Consider the following 25,036-nt stretch of genomic DNA (forward strand, 5'->3'; position numbering starts at 1 on the left):
TTCAGATGCACAGTTTACAAATATTTTTTTCCCATTCTGTAGGTTATCTGTTTACTTGTAATTGTTTCTTTGGCTGTGCAAAGGTTTTTAATTTAATTAAGTCCCATTGTCTATTTTTGTTTTTATTGCATTTGCTTTTGAGGACTTGGTCATAAATTCTTTGCCTAGGCCAATGTCCAGAAGAGTTTTTCCTAGGTTTTCTTCTAGGATTTTTATAGTTTCAGGTCTTACATTTAAGTCTTTAATCCTTCTTGAGTTAATTTTTGTATATGGTGAGAGATACGGGTCCAGTTTCACTCTTTGGCATATGACTTTGATAGGGATTTCTTAAGCTCGACCACCATGTTAGAAACATGAGGGAGATTATCTCTAGAACACGGGGACAAAAGAATCAAAACACATGACCCTTGCTTCCCCAAAATGAATTTCCAAAACATTGAGAAATAACATGTGCACATATGAACTAAATAGAGAGCAAAAGCGAATATCTAGCAACATAAGCCACACTGCATATTGATTACTGAAGAAATGGAAAACAAGGACAAAGAACAGGAATCTTCAGGGAGATTTTTCTCAAGAAGGGAAATTTTTAACAAGTCTTAAGGTAATTATGTAATTATGCTTCAGAGGTTGCAAATTTATGGCCCATGTTTTGTTAGGCCAGCATGATGTTTTAAAAAAACAACTTAGATTTGAATGCCTGTATATGAAACATGCCTTTTCCAGTTTAGCCATCCTTAGTGCCACTATGTGGTGTTTTATCCATCATTTACTCTATCGTGAGTATATCGCTTGCCCTTTCCCTGAGTACATTTAAGTTTGTATCCCCTGGATGTAAATTGTCATAAAGAAGTGGGCAATCATTCATTCTTGGGAGACCAGTATGTGCAAAGGCAAAGAGATGTGAGCCATAAATGTGTGTGTGTGAAATAGGGATGTAATAGAAATTGTCCTATATGAAACTTAGAGACTGTTGGTGGAATTACAATAGATGAAAAATGGTTAGTTTCAGAAGGACCAAGTGACTGAGACCTATAAGTACTAGGCCAGATAATTTGAATTTCCCCATTAAGCAGTTGTCTGCTACTTTAAGTTCTTGGGTTCAAGAGTTATTTGAGTCACTTAAAAAAAGATATTTGACTGCTATATAATGGTTAAACTTGATTGAACAGAAAGATACAACCTTGAAAGCTTTGCAGTACTCTAGGTAGGAAATAATAGTTTGGAAAAAGGGGGTAGTTCTGGAGGATAAAAAAAACATAGAAAAGAGAGTGTCCTGACAAGTAAAAGAAAAAGTGTTAGACAAGAACTATACAGAAACAAGTTATGAAACTACTGTTTCCACAGAGAGTAAGAAAATTGGTGAGAAATGGCAGGATCTAACGTGCTGTTACAAAGGTGGCAAAATAAATAAAAGCTGGTTTTCATATTAGCACACAGCAGCTCACAATCCTGTTCATGGGTTTATTGCCTTCCAGCAGTTACTCACGGTTCTAGCTACTTGACTGTGCCTCTTGTCAAGAAAGAAATAGGCAGCCATATGGGGTCTTCTGTGTTTTGTTCATTAAAGCTTCTTTTATTTGTTGTTTTAATGTATTTAATTCACTAAATTATTACAGATGTTTTATATTACAATGCTAACAAGAAAAATACGAAAAGATGCCCAACTTCTTTTAAGCCTGGTAGAAGTGGAAACATTTTTCCTTCTGCCTGTTCAAGTTTCAGTTGATCCTTTCTGAAAACGCTGACTTAAAATGGATGGTCTCTAACAATTTTAAGTAGTGAGAAAGGGGAACAAATTATAAGTGACATTTTGAAGAAATCATTATACATTCTGCTTTGAGAGAGTTCAAGACATTGAGAATTTGGAAGCCTCATGAAAAGCCCACAGAGTGCATTATTTTTTTCCTAGTATCTTCAATAGTATTTGAGTACATTAAATATATAGAAATGCGTATAGTATGTTAGCATTTTTTGGTTGTATTTTTGGAGTGTGTGAAAATCTAAGAACCAGCTTTTGTGGATGGCTTTTGTGGGAAGTACACTTCATTTGAACAAAGGGAAATAGTCTTCCCAAGCAAGCACTGCATTTATGTGTGATTCATATATGTGGATTAGACCACTTAGGAATAAACACAACAAAGAAAAGAAACTTTCCCTCTGGGCCTCATGATTTATATGAATTAAATTTGTCACTGTTAAGGTAGATCCAGAAGGCTCACTTAAGATTGTACTCTCCAAACCCTGGGCTGCATTAAAGCTTATGATATAGCCACAGGTAACTATGTTAGATTTTTCTTTGAACTTGTCTTCTAATTGGAGCCCTGTCACTGCAGAAAGCAGTTTAAATTTAATTAAGGAACAGGAAACTCCAAAGTCTAATTTTGTCCCTGAGCTGCTGTATGGGTTGTCTCGCAGGACTTTAACAGCTGTGGAGTGAAGATTTGTGAGTGTATACTAAAGCACAACCCAGGGAACATCACAATCACAATCTAGCATTGTGGCTTCTTTCTACATAGGATAGCTCTCCAATTCCATACACATTGCATTAAACCATTAGACTCCTGCTTACTTTGGTGCTGTTTTTAAGGGTACCTTCAAATAAGGGCCAAATTTAATAATAATATCAATTAGAACTCAAAGAACTCAATTTTCCTTTCTTCTAGTCTAGATGTAATTTTCCTAGTTGTTTTTGGTGCTAAATCCTCCCAAAATAATCAGCTCATCTGAATCTACAGAGAAGAAGTGAAATGCAATTAAATTAGAAAATGCATATAAAAAATCTTTGCAAAGAGTTAGGAAACTTTAAAATATTATCAAAGTACAATTTCAACACATTTATAAATTTCTCTAAGATTGGTGCCAAGGGGATAGCAGAACTCTCCTTCCTCCATTAGCTCCTTGGAGCAGGCACAATATGCATTCATTTTAAACAGATTGCCTGTGGAGGCAAGAGCTTCGCAAGGGACTGACATGGGAGACTTGCACTAATATTAAATAAAATTTACAGGGGCCATTGGTTTGGGCTGAGCTCCTGCATTAGGCCCAACAGCAAAGTAAACTGGAGTTAGTGATGCTGAAGTTCCACACCATCAAGTCAAAACTAAGTTGTTTATCTGATCTTCTGAAAAACCAGGAGAGAGAGAGATTTAATGGCTAAATCTCCCAAAGAGGCCCATTTTAGCAGGCATGATAAGGGAGTCCCTACTGCTTTAACCTTTACAAGGAAAGTAGCTGAAATGATCAATCCCTTTTTCCTCTGTTTCTGCTTTCTTCAGCTATTTTCTGCCCATAAAGCCAAACTCTCCTGCTCAGCTCATTGGAACGCTCATTCCGTTTTATAGAATGAAGTGTTGCCTGATTCTAGAATTGCAAATTAAAGCAAATTTGAACTATGTTTGTTATAATTTTGTCTTTTGACACTAACCATGGATGTTCAATTTTTTTTCAGTGGAAATTATATTTGCATATAGAAGAGACATAAAATATAATTAGTAAGCATTCTCAAATTGCCAACAATACTAACACTTTTTAAAAACTAGCAGTTTTATCTCAAATGAATAAAACATTGGGATAATTCTGTGGAATCTTTCACTCCTCTTCCAAGTATGTTGCTTTGAATAAATACAGCTTAAGAGTCTCCCTAACATATTGTTACCATGTTACTATGTGCTGTAAGTGCAATAGCCTTAAAGACCAAATTCTAACCACAACCATGTAGTTCCTTTGTTTTATATATTTAGGTCAGGCGCTTAACATGGCTTTAACATATTTCCTTTGTGGTTTAATTTCCTTTGTGATTATTTATTTTATTTAATGGGAGTGTAAAAATGTCCCAAGGACTGAAAACAAATTGCAGCTCCTTTTTAACATAGGCACTAAGAAGTACTCTGTTACTTTGCCTTTGGGTCAATATTAAACTTTCAGGATCATTTCGGGTAAAAAATGCAACAGTGAGACATTTACATTTTCTTAATAAAACACGGGAGACTACATTCACTGGCATTCTTTCACACCCTCTTGGGCCCAAGTCTTATAACAAACAAGAAATGAGAAAATATGGACTCCTCAGTGTGCAATGCCACTCAGCAGCTCATAATGGCTCCCTGGAGATATGGAAGGATTCCTGGAAGTCTGAAGAAGGAAAGGTGAACCAAATCATCAGGGCAGGACCCCAGGGTTGCTGTGAGCTTCCTAAGCATGCAAAGAGAGATGTGTATCCAGTTTGTAAGTGCTAAAGCTGCAAAGAGATTTTTCACTCCAAATTTACTATCCATCCTATTAACGTGTGTTTGCTTTGGACACTTCAGCTTATACCTTGATAGTGAACAGGTCTGTTTTAATGGTATGTGTAATTTTCAATTCTCATTAAAGGTGTTGCTTCTTAAGACAGGAGTTTTTGTGGGTTTTTTTTGGTTTTGTTTTAATAGTCACTTACCTGTTCATTTAGTAAGAGAAATATCTTATGCTTCGGACTTTATGAACATAACGTATTCATCAAATTTTAAAATGCATCTCTACTAGAATATCTTTTTATTTTACCTCGGACTTAACAAAACTTTAACACCTGGATAAATTTAGAGTTCGTTTGAACTAAATGAAATCACTCAAAATCTAACCATTACTTTACAGCTGTTAATAGTTTTAACAACTTATGGCCGGGCGCGGTGGCTCAAGCCTGTAATCCCAGCACTTTGGGAGGCCGAGACGGGCGGATCACAAGGTCAGGAGATCGAGACCATCCTGGCTAACATGGTGAAACCCCGTCTCTACTAAAAATACAAAAAACTAGCCGGGTGAGGTGGCGGGCGCCTGTAGTCCCAGCTACTCCGGAGGCTGAGGCAGGAGAATGGCGTGAACCCGGGAGGCGGAGCTTGCAGTGAGCTGAGACCCGGCCACTGCACTCCAGCCTGGGCGACAGAGCGAGACTCCGTCTCAAAAAAAAAAAAAAAAAATAGTTTTAACAACTTTTTTCAGTTGCCCAGAAGGAGGAAAATGTGGTTCATTTCACCTCCTTATATAAAATAAAATGAATTTCAATGGGAACAATAGTTTAAAAAAGGGAAGGCCTGTTTATTTTCATAGGACTAGCGTTTCAGTTAATTAAAAAACCAAGAATCATGCTTAAATTAAATCATTTTCCTTAAATTAAAAATAAGAATACCGTGAGAAATAGATCAAAAATTAGTAATGATTTTCTTCCAATTCATGTTTTTATTATGGGTAGAGAATATATTTTGAAATGACATGGAGAAGTGTTTTCCTAAAAACACTTGTCTGAATCACGAAGTGCAATTTTCCTAAAATGTAGTAAAAGTCAATATTATGTTAAATTAATAGTAAAAAGAAACATATAAAGACAATTTTAAATAGCCCTTGTCTTTTTAAAGAGGATGTAGTATAGTTAAGAAAAGAAAGACATAATTATAATAAATATTATCTGAAAATATACAAAATTATTAAACAAAATCAGATATTTTAAAAGCTGCTTTAAAAAAATTACTATTATTAAAACTTTCATAACTTCTTTTCTTCACCCAATAAAGTTATGATCACAATACTGCTTAATTTGTGAGGATGTGTTTTACTACATAAACAAATAATTGCATACAAGCATGATTCTGCAGTTCAATTAACAATGTTTAAGACCAACCATGCTGATTAAAATAAAAATATTTCCCTAATAAACTCTTATTAACTTTCTTTTTTCATAAAACATATGTTTCCACTACTTCCAAAGGTCTGGTAATCGTTCATGCAAATGAAAAAAAAAGTATGTTTTCCATACATGCATAAGTTGTTCCACAAACATCTGGTAACGAAACTTTGAAAGCTGCTAGATTCTGAGCCAGCCCAGGTGTTCACTACAACATCTCTAGAACTAAGCAATTGCTCGCAGTAATTTGTTGCAACTCGTATTGGCATTTTTACGGTTATGATGAGGCAAAGGGTGATGACATCATGTACTAATGTTATGAAGGTGCTGTGAATTCAGTGTGAAAATTCCATCAATGAGTGATTGTTACTGAAATTGACTACATTGGTGGCCATCGCATGTTGCCAACTGAAACATCTGGGCACAAAGTTAGCAGTGGCACACCTTGTAAATAACTTAATTGAAATTAATTGCCAGAAGTTTGCAGCACTGTAGGCAGTTAATAAGTACCATTTCTCATTCTTCTGCAATGTTTTCGGCTTAAGAATCTTGTATTTTTGAATTCTGTTGTTGTAACTTGTGATGAAAGTAAAACATGTAGAAAATGTATGATGAAACAACAAGACCATAAGGAAATAAAAAACATCATGTAAGGAAGAAAACATTCAACCTTCTATACCTTCTTTCATTAAAAAAATTTTTTTCACAAAAATAATTTTTAAATTTATGTATAAAACCATTTTTCAAAAGAGGAATAATTTGAATAAAAGAGGAAAATGTTGAATAATTAGATATAGGTCTCCATTTGTTCAGAAACAAATGTCTAGTATTTTGCCCAAGTTGTAAATGTCAAATGCTTGTTGTGTTGATAAAAACATTTGAAATTATTGTATATAATAAAACCACACGTTTGAAGAGACCAAAAGGCTGTTCTGTGGAAAAACTAGGAGACTAAGAAACACAGGTCTTATTTTTGCTGTAGAGATTCTTACACATTTAGAATAATTTTTTACTCAGCCTCTTCATACTTCATAAATGCAGAAAAAGGTAGCCAAAAATATAGACTGCAACAAAGACGTTGCAGTCAACATAAATGAATTGTTGTGTGACTAATGTAGCATTGCTCAGCCTGAGAAGCTGTTCAGTAAATATTAACATCAATTCCTTGTTCTTCCCTTCTTAGCTCCCCTTACTTTTGAACTTTTGCTTCTTAAAAAAAAAGTATTGCAAATGTAAAGCTGTTTAAAGATACTGAATGTCGGTAGTTTCAAACTGGCTTGAAACAATGAAAACCCAATTAATAAACTAAAGTTTATATTTGCCTTGAAAGTACCACAACTTACATTGATATACTGTGATATAAATTTCCATAATGCCCTTAATATTTTTGAAACTTTTATAAGATATTTATTTTTTAAAATATTATTTTGTCCTGTGTGCTCAACGTGAAGATCCATATAACTAACCTGTTTTAGAGTTTAATACTAGGAAGAAGTTTTCCTAACTAGTATGATTATTTTTATTATATTTTAAAAACCCATGTAACTAAAAAACTCATGTATCTTTTGGCTTGACTACGAAGGTCAAAGCTACTTTTTTTTTTTTCTTAAGTCAATAGCTATCCTGAGGCCAGGCCTTCTGGTACAACCAAATTGCCTTTTCTGCTCGTTCCCCTTTATATTTCTTGAATGTTGTGCTTTACTTTTGCTTCAGTCATTAGTTACATCTGTTTTCTATATAAATTAGATGGGGTTTAAACAACAGATACTCTAGTTTAGAATACCTAGAACTATCAGTTGGTATTCTCCCATATAAAATATTTATGATTCAAAAAGTCTATTCTTCCTAGAGCTGTGGAATGTTTCATATCTGAATTTTTTGTTCTTTATAGCTCATTATAACACAAATCACACTTTATAACAAGAATATTTTACTTTGTTTTTGATAACAGAGTCTCTTAGGTTTACAAATTAGCTTTTGATATAACCACACAACCTAGGTTTTACAAAAAAATATTTAGTTTCTTTTTCTGAACAGAAAAAAAAAACCCTTCATCTCTATACCTCTTCATAGAAGTAATTGTGGTACTTTGTCATAATGGACGTATTGTTCAGGCAGAGTGAGTTAAATGCGCTATCCAAATGCAAGAAAGGATTTGATTTAATCTTTGCTTTTGTTAGGAACATTCATGGAGAGTATGGGCAAAGAAGCAGTTTTCACTTATGGTTTTAATCTTAAATGTTTGAATCCCTGTAAGTTTCCTTGAGGATAATATTTTAATGGTATCAGAGCAAATTAAATAGAATGGAGAATATGTGGAAAGAATAGCAGAAAATTAACAGAGTCATATGAAATCAATGACAGTTGATTTTTAATCACATTTCCACTCAGCTGGTTTTCACTACAAATGAATTTATTTTATAACAAAAATATAAAAATATTTTGGAGTTGCATACAGAGCTATATGATTTTAGGGTCTATCTCCATGGTTTAAGGAATAAAATAAGTTCTAGTTCTTAAGGATCTTGCTATTAATAACAACAACTGCATGTATTAAAGCTATACAAGAGCTTAGAGGAGAAAAATGAGTCAGGGATTTGGCTAATTAACTGCAGAATTGACAATTCAGGAAGGTTGTTAGGAGGCAGTCCTGAACAGCGCTAGAAATAAAGGGGGGGATGTGATAAAAATAATGAAGGAAGGGTCAAGCTAAAAAGTATTTCTCAGATATAAATGAACAGTTCTAATTCTTGTTGTGGTGTAGCATTTTTCTTGCCAGTATGTGCATACTCTAGGAGAAAGTAAATTCTTTAGCTAGTTTTTTTAATCCAAAGCACTTGCAATGGCCTTGAGAAGGTCTTCTTTTAAAAAGTGGGATGTAGAGGCCAGGAGCGGTGGCTCACGCCTGTAATCCCAGCACTTTGAGAGGCCGAGGCTGGTAGATCACAAGGTCAGGAGATGGAGACCATTCTGGCTAACATGGTGAAACCCCGTCTCTACTAAAAATACAAAAATTAGCCGGGCGTGGTGGCGGGCGCCTGTAGTCCCGGCTACTCGGGGGGCTGAGGCAGGAGAATGGCGTGAACCCAGGAGGCAGAGCTTGCAGTGAGCAGAGATCGCGCCACTGCACTCCAGCCTGGGAGACAGTGCGAGACTCTGTCTCAAAATAAATAAATAAATAAAATAAAAATAATTAAAAAAAAAAACTGGGAAGTAGCAAGATAAATAAAAAGTGGAATTAGCATGGGAATGGATTACAAAGATCCATTCTTTCACTCAACTAATTTGGTAGCATCCATTATGTTTCAGGTCCTCTGCCAGGATCTAGGAATACAAGGCTGATAAGGCTACTGCTGCCTCATCCTGTAATTAATATTCATAACAATGATCTTAAGTTGTTGAAAAAATATTAAATTACATTAGCTAACTTTTATTTCAAAAGACTGAGAAGTGCAGACAACAAGTTGACTTATCGTGTTAAAAGTCAAGACAGTGGTTACTCTTGGTAGAGATGGGGGCTGGGCAGTGAAAGAAGGGATCACAAAAGTGGCTTTTGAGAGTCTGGCAGTGTTTCTTGACTGTGTGGGGGTCACAGGAGTGTACATGAGTGTATTTGCTTTGTGAGCGTTCGCTGACTTGCACATTTGGGACTTTTCTGAATTTTTAGTTTAATAAAGATTTACATAAAGTTGAAAAAAAAGGCAAGGAAATATTTCATAGGTAATTGAAAGACATGTTTTCCTTTCCTTTTTCAGCCAGACTTCTTCAGCTTTTGCTAACTCCTAAAGCCACTACAGCATTCCAACTGATTCCATCCAACAGTCCGGTGATCCAGCTCTCTGTGAGATTGCTAATGACAGAATCACCATCTCCCATGGCCACTCTTCAACCCCCTCCTGTGATGGTTCTGGTCGCTTTGATGCTTTGGCTATTCTTTCCTTTTGAAACTTTCTCCTAATTTGGCTTTTGTGACGCCGCACTCTCGCAGCCTAATTCTAATTATTAAATTGTTCCTTCTCAGCCCCCATCGCTAGATTTTCTTCTAACCACTTCTTAAATATTCGTGTTCTGGATTCTACCCTCAGCCTATTCTCCTCCCTTCTTTCTGGTTTTAACTGCAGTCCATCAAGAATGCCCAAATCTGTATATCCATCTCCAAACTTGAGATCTAGTTTTATATTTTGAATTGTTCACTTGGCATTTCCACCTACTTTTCTTTTAAATAACTCAAACTCTGTAAGTTCCAACTGAAATTATTGTCCAAATGTCAGAATTCTGATTTTCGTCATCTATTTCCTGTCTCAATTAGCAATCTATCCTTAGCCCAGTCATCCAAGGTAGATATTTGTGAAAAATTCTTTCTGTCATTTTTCTCTCTCAATCCCTACATAAATAAACCACCATGTTTGTAATTAGTACCAATTAAATAATTGTCAAATTACCCTCTGTTCTCCATTTTGTTGAAGTAGGTTTAGTTTGGACCCTCATTTTCTTTTTTTTCCTAGAATATTTTTTATATCTTCATAAATAGGTCCTCTGTCTAAGATCTGGACATCCCTCTTGTCTGTTATTCACACTGCTGCTGTAGTCATCACACTGTTATCAATACTATATATAGCACAATTCAAAGAGCATTTCCTGATTAGGATGGCAGCATGAGCATAGCTGTCTAAATCCTCAATTAACATCTTCCTATTGAAATTCAAGAATAGTTTAACCCCAGCATCAGTACTAGAAACTATAGAAGGGTGCCACTGACCTGTCACAACACTCAAGAGATTCCTAATAGTTTTAGGGCAAATGGAGCCATGTTGTGGAAAAAGTCAAGAGAACCTGCTCTTATGAAATAACAGAGGAGACCAGGCGCAGTGGCTCATGCCTGTAATCCCTGCACTTTGGGAGGCCAAGTGGTTCACCTGAGGTCAGAAGTTTGAGACCAGCCTGGCCAACATGATGAAAACCCAATTCTACTAAAAATACAACAAATTAGCCAGGCATGGCGGTGGGCACCTGTAATCCCAGCTACTCGGGAGGCTGAGGCAGGAGAATTGCTTGAACCCAGGAGGCAGAGGTTGTAGTGAACCGAGATCATGCCATTGCACTCCAGCCTGGGCATCAAGAGAGAAACTCCATCTCAAAAAAAAAAAAAAAAAAAAAGGAAAGAAGTAACAGAGGAAAGATCAGAGGCAAATCTATAAACTGAGACAATGGACAATAATCTTTTTGAAAAAAAGAAAAAATTTTAAAGTGGTTGAATGAGAAAAGGGAAGATTTAATAAACTAAAAATGCAATGGGCTTTTTAAAAAGTCTTCATAAGAAAAGAAGCAACATTGCAGAAAATAAAATTAGTTTTCAGAGAAACAGGGTAGAGAGATGAAGGGATGAGAACAAAGATGATTGATCTATATTTTTGCCATCATAAGCAAGAATGTAAAGAGCATTCTTACACATGAATCTTTGTATGTTATCTGCTTATTTCTTTAAAAATTTTTAATTGTAGAAATACTTGGTCATAAGTTATGCACTTAGAAAAAATCTGGAATGTGTTATCAAATTATCTTACAAAATGATTATATAGATTTATCTGCTTACCAACAGTGCTTAAAAAATATGAAAGATGGCCAGGCACAGTGGGTCATGCCTGTAATCACACGACTTTGGGAGGCCAAGGCAGGCAGATCACTTGAGGTCAGGAGTTCAAGACCAGCCTGGCCAACATGGTAAAACCTCGTCTCTGCTGACAGTATGAAAATTAGCCAGGCGTGGTGGTACGTACCTATAATCCCAGTTACTTGGGAGACTGAGGCAGGAGAATTGCTTGAACCCATGAGGCAGAGGTTGCAGTGAGCCGAGATCACACCACTGTACTCCTGGGCAACAAAGTGAGACTGTGCAACAGTCTCACTCCAGCCTGGGCAACAGAGTGAGACTGTGCCTGAAAAAATTAAAATAATATAAAATACATAAATAAATAATACAAAATACAAAACCAAATTCCCTCATATTCAATTTCATATAACTATTGTAAATGTTTAAATCCTTATGTTGCTATATTGTTTTAAATTCTATTAATGTTCATCTTCAATATTTGAAAATATACATCTCAAAATTTGTTGATAGTTGCATTAAGTTTGCATCAGCGATTCTATTATTTAAATTGAACTCACTGTTGAACTGCCTTTGGTACTCATCCCAATTCCTTTTTTACTATCATTTCTCCTTTCTTTTATTGTTTATTTGGATGCATCTCTCATTGGGCTGGGACACCTCTTTGAGAAATTTTTCATTAAGGATATTTGGGTTTTTACCCATAATATGTACACCCATATTCCTCTTCCTTGGTTCCCTTAACCTTCTAACAATTGTATCTATAGCCCAATTTTCTTTAGGAATAATCACATTTTACATAAGGTGTATCTATACTGATAACTCCTAGATGTTAAAATATTCAATGAACATGAGCTTAAGAAAAAAAATGAATATTTGGGTGGTATAATTTCTGAGCCATACATATAAGAGAATGTCTTTCTGTTGCCATCATACGCAAACAACAATCTAGCTGGGCATAACTTTTGTTCTTTTTTTATGGTCTCCTGTCATTGCGGAGCGGAAGCCAAGGGCCACCACTCCTTGTTAGAATTTGCAACAAGAAGCAAGTGCTTCTTTCTCCAGCCAAATACTGCGAAAAGTGCAGCGGATCAGAGAATCCATGTTGACCAAATGCACCAGCACAAAAGTGGAATTGAATCTTCTCTAAAAGAGAGCAAAGGATTTTTTGACAAACTCCATAACGAAGTTAATAGTTAACTGGAGTGACTCATGCCTGCAGTCCTAGCTACTCAGGAGGCTAAGGTAGGTGGACTGTTTGAGTCCAGGAGTTTGAGACTGCAGTGAGGTATGATTGCACCACTGCACTACTGCCTGGGCAACAGAACAAGACCTTGCCTGTAAAATAAATACATAAATAATTTTTTAAAAGAAATTAGTAAGACTTTGGAAAAGATCTGTCGCTATGAAAAGTACATCAACCATCAGCTTGAGCACATGGTTCAAGAATATCCTGCAGCTCAAACCTAGCTGAGTGACGTAAGGAGACGGCAGGGAAATGGTGGAGTAATTGAAAGGAACAGACTTCTGTCTGAGGTTACAGAAGACAGAACATGTAAAACTAGAAATGGAAGAAAAGTGCAGCAGCATGACTGGTGGTGATTCTTTGGTTAAGATTAAATAGAGCTTAACAAAACTGAAGAAAGAAACTGTTCAGATGGACAGTTGGAACTGATGTTGTGGAACACACATTACTGCAATCAAAACTGGAGAAGTCCAGTGTGATTAAGGACATGCACGTGAGAGTTATTCCAGAATCAGCAATAGATTCATATTAAAACAGGGGTTTTCATGCTTCTGATTAGTTTTTTTTTTATTTGTAATTACATCTCATGTTGCATAGATTTCAAAACATAATTATACCTCTTATGGCATGTTCAATGGGTATTTTTTATACGTACACACACATATTCTATCATGGTGATTATGATGGTTAAAGCCTTTACATTGAATATAATGCTTAATAAAATAATTAAATTTTTTTTTTTCAAAAAAGGAGCACTCAACAAACGTATAGGGTAGACGGGCATAGTAGCTCACGTTTGTAATCCCAACACTTGAGAGGCCAAGGTGAAAGGATCCCTTGAGTCCAGGAGTTTGAGACTACCCTGAACAACATAGCAAGACCTTGTCTCTATAAATAAATAAATAGCCAGGCACTGTGGTGTGCACCTGTAATGTGAGTGCTACGCTACAGCTACTTGGGAGGTCTAGGCAGGAGGATCACTAGAGACTAGGAGTTCGAGACTACCCTGGGCAACATAGGAAGAACTTGTCTTTAAAAAAAAAAAGTTCCCTGCCTGGTGGTGTGTGTCTGCGGTCATAGCAACTCAGGAGGTTGAGGCAGGAGGATCACTTGAGCCCAGGAGTTTTAGGTTACAGTGAGCTATGATCACATCATTGCACTCCAGCCTGGGCAACAAAGTGAGACTCTGTCTCTAAAAATGTAAAAATAAAAATACAATTAAAAAAAGAATAAGTACATAATTTTAAAAAAAGAGAGATTTATAGGACACAAGAGGAGAAGCCACTTCTCTGGAGGATTTGGAAACTAAAGTGAGCAAACATGAGATTCATAGTCGCTGTCATGAGAGTTCTTGACAACTACCTGCCATAGTGTTTCAGGCTGAGCTCTTGAGTTTTGAACTCCCTGACCTTTGTTTTTTTAGGTCTTCCAACAGTTGAATAAGCTCATAAATATTATAATAAACTTAATATCTTAATTACATGAAGTAACTTCTGTTTTCCTAGATGATTTCTGATTGATATAATATAGAAAATGTATTTGATAAAATTCAACATCCAATCCTTAATAAAAAAATAAAACCCATAATAAACTAAAAATAGATATTTAAAAATATGATAATAGATTCATTAGGTTCTATCATGTTTAATGATAAAACATTACAGGCATTCCAGTAAAAGTCAGAAATAGTACATGATGCCTGCTAATACCACTATTATTTGCTGATGTATTTCTGTAAACTTTAGTCCACAAACAACAGGGTGTAATTAGAGGATAGGATAACAAAATATTAATTATTGTCAGATGTGATTTTCTTTTACTCTATAAAACCCAAATGAATTAAAATCAGTAGAAACTTATGAATTTTTCCTCATGCCAACAAAAACAAAGTCCAGTTAGGAAATGTGGTGGGAAAAATTTACAATAGTAATATATATGCACACACATATGTATGTGCATACCTATTTATATCATGATCAAACTTAGCAAATCCATAGAAGGTTCATGAAGTAATCAATAAAACTTTTCTTAGAGAGACAAGTCTTGAATAAATGGAAAGACACATTACATCCTTGGATGTTGAATATTCAGTATTATGACGGTATCGAGGGCCTTCAGATTGATTTTCACCAGACTAGTCAATTATACTGGTTGTGTTTCAATTTTTTAATAAACAGCAACATTCAAATTCTCACTCCCTCAACAATAGCATACAATGTTTATGGTGTCTTTCTAGTGTTTTAAATTAGAAAAAAAAATGGCCATTGTTCTCAGCCTTAAAGATATATTGGTGATTGAAAGACTTAATCATGCTAAAATGCCAATACTATCCAAAACCATCTACAGATCTAACATAGTCTTTATCAAAATCCCCAAAATTTCTTGTCTTACGCTGAGTTAGAAAAATTCACCTTAAAATTCATATAGATCTCTCGAGTCCAGGAGTTCAAGGTTGCAGTGAGCCACGATTATGCCACTGCACTCCAGCCTGGGTGACAGAGCGAGACCCTGTCTCAAAAACATAAATAAATAAATAAATGGAGAAAAATTTATATAGACTCTTAAGGGACCACCAAGAGCCAAAATAATCTTGAAAAAAGAAGAAAGTTGGACGTCTCACACTTCCTGATTTCAAAACTTGTTACAAAGCTAAATGAATTAAAACTGTGGTATTGGCATAAACACAGATAAATAGACCAATGGAACAGAATAGAGATCCCAGAAATAAACTCTTGGATATACGGTCAAATGATTTTCAACAAGGGTGTCAAAACCATTAAATGGGAAAGAACAGTCTTTTCAACAAAAGATATTGCAAAAACTGGATATCCACATGCAAAAGAATGAAGTTGGAAACTTACCCTATGTTATGGTTTGGATGTGATTTGTCCCCACCAGAATTCATATTGAAATTTAATCCCCAACGTAGCAGTGTTGGGAAGTGAGGCCTAGTGGGAGGTGTTTGGGTCATGGAGACTAATCCCTGATGAATGGCTTAATGCCTTCCTGAGGGAGGGAGTGAGTCCTCCTGCTCATGGGAATGAATTGGTTCCTGAGAGATCAGGTCGTTAAACACAGTCTGGCTTCCTTGGTTTCTCTCTCTTGCTAACTCTCTTGCTATGTGATCTCTTTGCTCCACTTCTTTTCAGCCTGAGGCCCTCACCAGATGCAGCTGCCCAATCTTGAACTTACTAGTATACCAGAATTATGAGTTAAATAATCCTCTTTTCTGTGTAAATTACCTTGCCTTACACTGTAAGGTATTCTGTTATAGCAACACTAAGTGGACTAGGACACCTTATATCTTATATAAAATTAATTCAAAATGGGTCAAAGACCTAATGTAAAAGCTAAACCTATAAAACTCTTAGCAGAAACAGAGACACTTCATGATATTGGAGGTGGCAATGCTTTCTTGGATATGATACCAAAACACATGAAAAAAAAGAAAAAATGATAAATTTGGACTACATCAAAATTTTAAACTTTGTGTATCAAAGGACACATTTAACAGAGTGAAAAGACAATCCATGGAATGGGAGAAAAATATTTGAGAATCATATGTCTGATAAGGGGTTAGTATCTAGGGTACGTAAAGAACTACAACTCAACAACAACAAAAACCAACTCAATTTTAAAATGAGCCAGGATCCTGAATAGATAGATATTTCTCCAAAGAAGATACACAAATGACCAATAAGAATATAAAAAGATGTTCAATGTCACTAATCATTAGGTTAATGCAAATCAAAACTGTGTGGAAATACCACTTTATACTCATTAGGATGGCTGCTATCAAAAAAAAAACAGAGAATAAGTGTTGATGAGGATGCCGATAAAATGAGCACTATTGGTGGAAAGGTAAAATGGTGCAGTCACTATGGAAAAATAGTATAGTGATTCCTCAGAAAAATTTAAAAAAGAATAACCACATGATCTAGCAATTCTACTTCTGGGTATATACTCCAAAGAATTGAAAGCAGGGTCTTGAAGAGATACTTGTACACCCATGTACATAGCAGCGTTATTCACAAAGCCAAAAGGTGGAAACAACCCAAGTGTCACTGATGGATGGAGGAATGGATACACAAAATGTGGTGTACGCATGCAATACAATGTTATTTAGCCTTAAAAAAGGAAGAAAATCTGACATGTACTAAAATGTGGATGAACCTTGAGGACATTATGCTACGCAAAATAAGCCAGTCAGAAAGAGACAAATACTACGTAATTTCACTTACATGAAGAATCTAGAGTAGTCATATTGATAAAGACAGACAGTGGAATGGTGGCTGTTAAGGGCTGGTGGGATGGGGGGAAAGGAGAGTTACTGAATGGGTCATAGTTTCAGTTTTGCAAGGTAAAGGGAGTACTGGAGACATGGTGATGATGGTTGCACGACAAAGTGAATGTACATAATGCCACTGAACTGTACACTTAAAGTGGTTAAGAAAGTAAATTTTATGTTAGGTATATTTTATCACAATTAAATGAACAAATAAACACATGCTTTCATACATAAATACTTGAAGATACATTAGATAGATATTTAAGGAAAGGAAAACTAGGGATTTTTAATTCTCTTATGCTTTCCCATTTTAGATAATAATTATAACCTAATTTCCCTAATACTCCCTTTTCTTCCCTTTAGGATACCAGCCAATGTTGCGAATTTTCCTAGTGTCAGTAGTCTTGGCACAAGATAAACTTTTCACTCCCTCCTTGTTTTCTAAAGAGTTCAGGCATTCAGAGAAATTCCTAAAGTAGACACTATCCTTCCCCTCAGATGGCTTAAATTCCATTAGGGGTATATTAACAAGACAGGAGGCAATCACAGTACAATGTGGTGGTCTCATTTTCTAAAAGTTCACCCAATGTCCTGAGGGTGCTGAAATCATGAATGCAGTAGCACAAGTAGGTGACCAATCAAAGTGACTCTGATAAATTGCATAAAGCCATTCAATTCCAATTTGACCAGGCGTATATTAAAATACAAAGTACAATAGCCCATCAATACTAGAGGCTATTTTTTGTTCCAAATAATTATATAGGTAGGAGGGCAGGGTGGAGAGAACATGATTAATATGTAGAGGACTCCTCTGTTGTTTACACAGAAAAAAAATTCAAGCTATAGGGTCTATAAGTACCAGCAAGAGATATCAGTTTAGTAGGTGTTTCAGGGGTCAAGAAAGATATGATTGTAAAACTCATGTGGCAAAAATATGCTCCTAGATTTTGTTTTTTTGGTGGCCAAGAAATGTAAGTCTATGCTACTTATAATGTCATATACTTAATTTGAGTAGACAAATTAACAGATGAACTCAAGACAACTCCAAAACTTTCTATACAATTGATTGAAAAAACTGCCACAAAAGCAGATGCTTCAGCTTGGAAAAGTTTCTTTTACAGCTTGGTCTCTGGGTTTTGTAACTGTGAACCAAGTTAGGGGAAAATATTACAATATATTTGAGCAAATGGGACTCCATCACAGTCATTTTCAGTTAACACATAAAATATGCTTTTATTAGGGAGTTATATTTTATTCTTTTTTTTCTTCAATGGGATTATTATCGAGTCCTTCAAATGTTCTTTTTTATTAGAAAGAAAAACATATAGAACATGATTACATAGAAGAAAGGTTGCAATTGTCTCCGTGTTAAGCAGAAATTTTCCATTTACTAAAATTAGGGTACATTTAAATTTTTAATAACAACTAAGTTTAACAAGCCTTATTTTCCTCAGTGGTGGGAGGACACCTTACAGCTCCTCCCATTTATTGTGATGATGTAATTCAAGTCTGTTAACCTTAAGTGAACAATACAGCCCTCTGATTTTCACTTTTAACAATTGCAAAACATTCCAGTAAACAAAACCTTGCTTCTGTAGATTTTTGAAGGTATCAAGAATAATGAGCTCTCCAAATGTATCTGAATTAATTTACAAAAGATGAAAAGATAAGAAACTATTTAGCTTCATAAGGATTTTGACTAGGATTTTTTTATTTAAGATTTTTGGTAAACATACCAATTTCTTTCCCAAATCTCCTTCTCCTGGGTCCTGTATTTCAGTGAATGAAGTCATCATCCTCCTACATCAGCTCAAAACCTCAGACTATGTTTTGACTTCTTTCTCTCTTTACCCCACTCACATCTACTTAGTTTCTACTCATACCAATTCTGCTTTTACAGAATCCCTTGCTTGCCTTCTTTATTCAATCTCAAAGCCTACAAGATTAATGAGATAGCTTTTTAACAGATCTCCCTACCTTTGGGAGATATTTATCAGTCCATCTCACAAAAAACTGCTATTTCAATTTTTTTTAGTATAAAATGCTGAAACTGATCTTTTACTCCTATAACAACTTCCTGTTGTCAGTTTAGTTTTTGGAGTATGCCTGGTATTCAGTACACTCAGAGGCATATTCACTGTATGACTCTCTAGCCCTGTTTCCCACCACTACTACTACCTTTCATACACCCTAACCATCTAGGTCCTTTAATTTTGTGCATCCATGATGTTTTCTTTATTTGGCATGTGCTTTCATTAATCTCAATATGTCCAAATGATTTCTGCCTTACCTGTGAGACTCAGCTCAAATTCTGAACTCTGTCTGAATGCCTTCATCTTTTCATTCACCGAATTCTCTTAGCATTTTATATGTAACTCCCACTTTATATAATTTTTATCGTGTATTAATTTTCATTTACACTTTAATCCCTTGATAGATTTCAAGCTTCTTGTAAGCAGGATTTATAGGTACTTTATCTTGTTATGTCCCATATTCTAATTGTTCAATTAATATTCGCTGAATAAATCTGTATGCAATGTTGGAAACTCTTGAGAATTCAGGTGTGAGATATGTGAAGGAAGGCAATTTATCCACCAGTGGTTATTATACATTTTTAGTCTAAAAGAGAGATGACCTCAACAATGCAAAAATCATTGTCATAGAATTGAAAGTATTATACAGAATTTACTAAACTTATTACATGATCTCTCATGTGGTAATTGGTTAATTTTTCAATATTAAGAATTCCATGTACAGGGCACAGATACAACAAATCTGATAAACAACTTTCATAACCTGTCGTCTTGCTTGTTGTCTGGTTCTGATTATTTGACATTGGGTTTTCCATAGGAGACATCCAATGCAGGAAGCAAAAGAGTTGATTACTGCACACTGCCCTCTGGTGAGCCACATGGGTAATCTAGAGGGGGAAATTCAGAGTTGAGAATATAATTCACTCTCCGTGCCTAGGATGCCAATTAGTGCCAAATAATTATGTCACATTTTGTGATGTGATCACTTCTCTCAATTGTATGCTCTCCTGTGCCTACTAATTCTTTCCATGTGGCTCATCAAATGGCCATCAGTTGGTAAAATTTTCCTCTTCATTTAGCCAAAAATGGATCCAGAATATTTGTAATGAGTCTTACTAACCCAAGCTTTTCAAAAAATTGTGCTATTACTTCCACTGTGACATTTCCCTGCATCTTCATATACCCCCAAAGCATTGTATGAAAACAATGGTAAAGCATGTTGTATTAGTCTGTTCTAGCATTGCTATAAGGAACTACATACAACCGGGTAATTTATGAATAAAAGAAGTTTAATTGACTCACAGTTCCACAGGCTATACAGGAAGCATGGCTGGGGAGGCCTCAGGAAACTTACTATCATGGCATAAGGTGAAGGGGAAGCAGGCACATCTTCACATGGCGCAGCAGGAGAGAGAGAGCTAAGAGGGAAGTGCTACACACTTTTAAACAACCAGGTCTTGTAAGAACTCACTATCACAAGAACAGCAAGGGGGAATCTGCCCCCAAGATCCAATCACATCCTACCAGGCCCCTCCTCCAACACTGAGTATTACAATTTGACATGAGATTTGGGTGGGGACACAGAAGCAAACCATATCACATATTGTCCTCAGCTTGCAGGGAAGTCAAATTCTATGTAATTGACATGCTAAATTCTCTACATTCGCATAAACAAGTCTTATTGCATATATAAAAACACAGAAATTTCTCATTCTTGAAGAGAAGTCCAAAAATCAAATAACCGATCTTATAACATTAGAAGTACTCTTTGATTTGGAAGTAACCAATCTTATAACTTTAGAAGTACTCTTTGATTTGGAAGGACCACATGTATGTGTGGCTTTTGACCATATCAAAACTGCCATATTGCTGGGTGATATTATTTATTACCAGCTGACTGAATACCATTCACAGCTAAATCAATAATGAAAGTTTCAGAACAGGTATGAAACTGCTCAAACCTCACATCCTAGGAGGTACACAAATAACCCAGTGTCTAATGTTCATTAGCTTCTGAAATCAACTCTATTTTCTGTTTGTACACAAGTATATTTGTCCATTTTTAATTCTATTCCTAACTTCAGGAATTTGCATTTTGTAAAAGTTATACAAATAATGGATGATCTTCAAATAAGTGTAAATATCCTTACTGGAAAAAAAGACTTGTAAAAATATAGAATAAATGCTTTCTTGTTTAACGGAGTGCTAAACTTGTTAAAAATACGTCCCCATTTATCAAAATTTTGACTCTTCAAACTCTGAGCAACTGATTGATCATCCAGAACCTTCTAAAATAGAAATGTAATTTTTCTTTATGTTCTCTATTATGCAGTTGAAAGTTTAAATTATATAAGAGCCAAAAAGGGGGTAAGGAGGAAACTGGAGGGCCAGAGTGAGGGTACAATTTTACAAAAAAGAAAAAAAAATTATATAAGAACCACATCCTCTCTTGACTCTTTTTTTTTTTGAGATGGTGTCTCCCTCTGTTGCCCAGGCTGGAGTGCAGGGAAGAGATCTCGGCTCACTGCAAGCTCCGCCTACCGGGTTCACGTCATTCTCCTGCCTCAGCCTCCGGAGTAGCTCGGACTACAGGCACCCGCCACCACGTCCGGCTAATTTTTTGTATTTTTTAGTAGAGACGGGAGTTCACCGTGTTAGCCAGGATGGTCTCGATTTCCTGACCTCGTGATCCATCGGCCTCGGCCTCCCAAAGTGCTGGGATTACAGGCGTGAGAGACTCTCAATCTTTTAATTGTCTGAGGCCATTTATGTGCAAACTCAGTAAACTGGTTTTTACGTATTGTTAATTTATTTTGCCTTCAAATAAGAAAGCCTTCTGGGAGACGCTTTCCTGCTGGTTTCTGCTGATTTGTTACTTAAATGTGGGTAATAGTTTCCTGAATTCAGAGAGGAGTTCAAATAAAATTGCATCTAAGTTCATTTAACTGTAAAACTCTGTTTCTAATGATATCAGACATTAATGAATAATGATTTTAAACCAACAGATATTAACTGTATGTGTAATATATATTTAAACTCAATTTTTATATTGCATATTATGTAGCTTAAAAGGTACCATAAGGAGAAATAGTATAAATCAAATTTCAATTTCCCCATATAAATAATTTACTCAGTTTTATTTTTATTTTGTTTGTTTTTAATCTTCTCTTTTGACTACATTTGAGAGGGAATTTCTGGCTAGCACAGGATCCTTTTCAATTTGTTTCCGTATAATGTGCAGCAGATATACTTGATTAATGAACTGATTAGCAACTTCCTTAATTACTTTCCAGTAGTTTTTTTCATTATTAAATGTTCAGTCTTTGAATAAGTATCTACCAATATACGCCATCACCATTTGATCAAATACAATATATCTGTGTTTTGTATTGTATTGAAACTGTCTAAAATAAAGCAAATATTTATATATCAAATAGGGAATTTGACAGCATTGTAAGTGATACACCACAATATTATAATGCATTATGTAAAGTCTTTAGTTTACTTTTTCTTATATCTAATTTGTTTTGGTGGATAGCATTCAAAAAATAAAAGACAACCACTAAGTCATAGAATTTAAATGGCATATTTTAAATGACTTTGACAATTTATATATAATGTTGACATCTTATCTTTATATAAGGCTTTACAGTTTTTTAATTAATAAACTTTATTTCTTAGAGCAGTTTTAGTTTCACAAACTGAGTAGAAAGTACAGAGTTCCCATATAGTCCCTGTCCCCACACATGCCTTACATCCCCCACTACTAGAGTACATGGGTTACAGTTGATAAACCTACATTGACACATCATTACACACAAAGCTCATGGTTTACATGAGGGTTCACTCTTGATGTTATATATTCAATGGATTTTGACAAATGTATAATGACATATCCATCACTGTAGTACCTGCAGAATAGTTTTACTGTCTGAGAAATTCTCTGTGCTCTGCCTATTCATCCTTTCCTCCCGCCAATCCCTGTCAACCACCGATCTTTTAACTGTCTTTATGGTCTTACCTTTCCCAGAATGTCATATAGTTAGAAGCACAGTGTGTAGCTTTTCGCAGATTGACTTCTTTCACTTAGCAATATGTGTTTAAGTTTCTTCCTTGTCTTTTCAAGGCTTGATAGCTCATTATCTTTTAATGTTGAATAATATTCCATTGTCTGGTATACCATAGTTCATTTATCCACTCACCTTCTGATGATCTCACGGTTCTTTTCAAGTGTTGGTAATTATGAGTAAAGCTACTGCAAATATCCATGTGCGGATTTTGGTGTGGACATAAGTTTTCAATTCATTGGTTAATTACCAAGGAGCATGATTATTGGATCATATGGTAAGAATTTATTTAGCTTTTGTATATTAAACTTGCATCCTGCAACTTTGTTATAATTGCTTATTAGTTCCAGGAGGGGTTTTTTTTTGTTGTTGATTCTTTCAGATTTTCTACATGGTGTTTCTTATGTGAAAGACATTGTTTTAGATGTTGTGGATACAAAAATAAACACATAATCCGTCTTCAAGGAGTTCATAATATATAGGGCAAAAGGTATAAGCAAATTATTACAATGTGGTTTGTGAATGGCTATAATATTGGTATAAATGAAGTGTGATGAGGCCTCAGAGAATAGGCAGCTAATATAATCTGGAATTTTCAGAGAAGGCTTTCCAGAGGAGGTTGAGTCTGAGTTGAATCTCCAGGGATGGACAGATGCTATCCAGGAGACCAACAAAAGGAAGATTATGTCTGGAAGAGGAAACAGCATGTTCAAAAACAAAGATGAGAGTGCTTTATCCACAGAGAAACTTCCCAGTGGTTTAATGTGCTAGACACTGAGATGCACCCCCAGATTCCTCTTCAAAGAGGATTTCCTATGCAGCTGCAGGAAGTATGGCCAGTAATTTATAGCTGTCAGCTCTTTTCCTGTCTATTCAGGTGCAGACAGCAGTCTTTTCCAAGGTCCTACTCTTACCAGGGCAATCTGCATCTGGTAAAGGAGAGAAGTCTGAATACAAATGCAGGACAACTCTGATAGACATATCTATTCCAGAGCTTTCTGCTGAGTTGGCTGAAGTTCTGTTGTGTCTGTATTGCAGTTCAACTTCTCTCTCTGACCAATGCTGTTTCACTTCACTTCCTATCAAAGGTTTGATCCCTAATAAACATCCTGCATGCTGAAATTCTTGTCTTGGCTTCTGCTTCCTGAGAATGCAATACATGAATTTGGTACCAGGACTGGTCCAAGAGAGTAGGTGATGGGCTTTTGGCGTAAGTCATTCATTGCTTCCTGGCATTACTTGTGGTAAATGGAGCACAAACAACTATTATCACAAGGTAGTAATCAAATTGTGAACATTTTCACTGTTTGTGAACTGGCCAGATGAATCAGATGTATTTGAGATGTATGGGGAATAAAGTAGCGATCAAGATAAAGGAATTGGATGGCTATTGCTAAGCAGTATTGATGCTCTACACAAAGATAATGAAAAAATCAGAGTGAATAACAAGCAATTAAAAACCAAGTGAGTTTGTCAGAGGGCCACTTTGATGGCATAAAAAAGCAGCTCTCATTTCCTGCAGGAGGAGGCTGGAGAAAGATGAAGACAAGACTAGGACTTTATAGTCAGAGTAGCTGAACTTCAAAGATGGTTATATGCTAACCAAGCTAGATGGTCAACAATAAGCAAAGTTGAAATGCTAGGATTGCCATGGAAGAAGGTTGAGGAAGGGAAAGGCTGAGGAAAATAAGCATGCTGGAATGAAAATACAAATAAGGCTGGAAGACTGAGAGGAATATGTTCCATGGGAAGGTCCAAAGGATACGCTATAATGAATGAGCTGGTGAAAGAAGCACTAGCAGCACTAAAAAGCAGAGTAGTGATACTCCTCTTTAGGCCAGAGATCACTGTACAAGAGGCCATTACAAAACCTGACTCATTGATAACAAAGAAGTTGACAGAACCCTGGAAAAACAGAGGCCAGGTGTGGCATTTAACTGCCAGAAGCCAGGGATTTTAAATAATTGTGATCATCAACAAGGTCAGAATGGCAGCCCAGAAAGAACCACAGAATTATGGAACATATTAATAGAATTTGACAATGCTAGAAACAAAATAAATTGGTAGTGACAATGGAATCACTCAGCAGGTACTGTTAGAAGAAATCAAGCACGAATAACAGAGTGACACTTTATTGT

The 25,036-nt window shown here is 35.7% G+C and overlaps 1 pseudogene; it reads left to right on the forward strand.

Annotated features, from left to right (window-relative positions):
* The first annotated feature begins 4,049 nt into the window (after positions 1-4,049).
* LOC135966391 (intraflagellar transport protein 57 homolog) lies at positions 4,050-13,042 on the forward strand (annotated as a pseudogene).
* The last annotated feature ends 11,994 nt before the right edge of the window (positions 13,043-25,036 follow it).

Source organism: Macaca fascicularis, chromosome 11, assembly GCF_037993035.2.
Source record: "Macaca fascicularis isolate 582-1 chromosome 11, T2T-MFA8v1.1".
NCBI classification, from domain to species: Eukaryota; Metazoa; Chordata; class Mammalia; order Primates; family Cercopithecidae; genus Macaca; species Macaca fascicularis.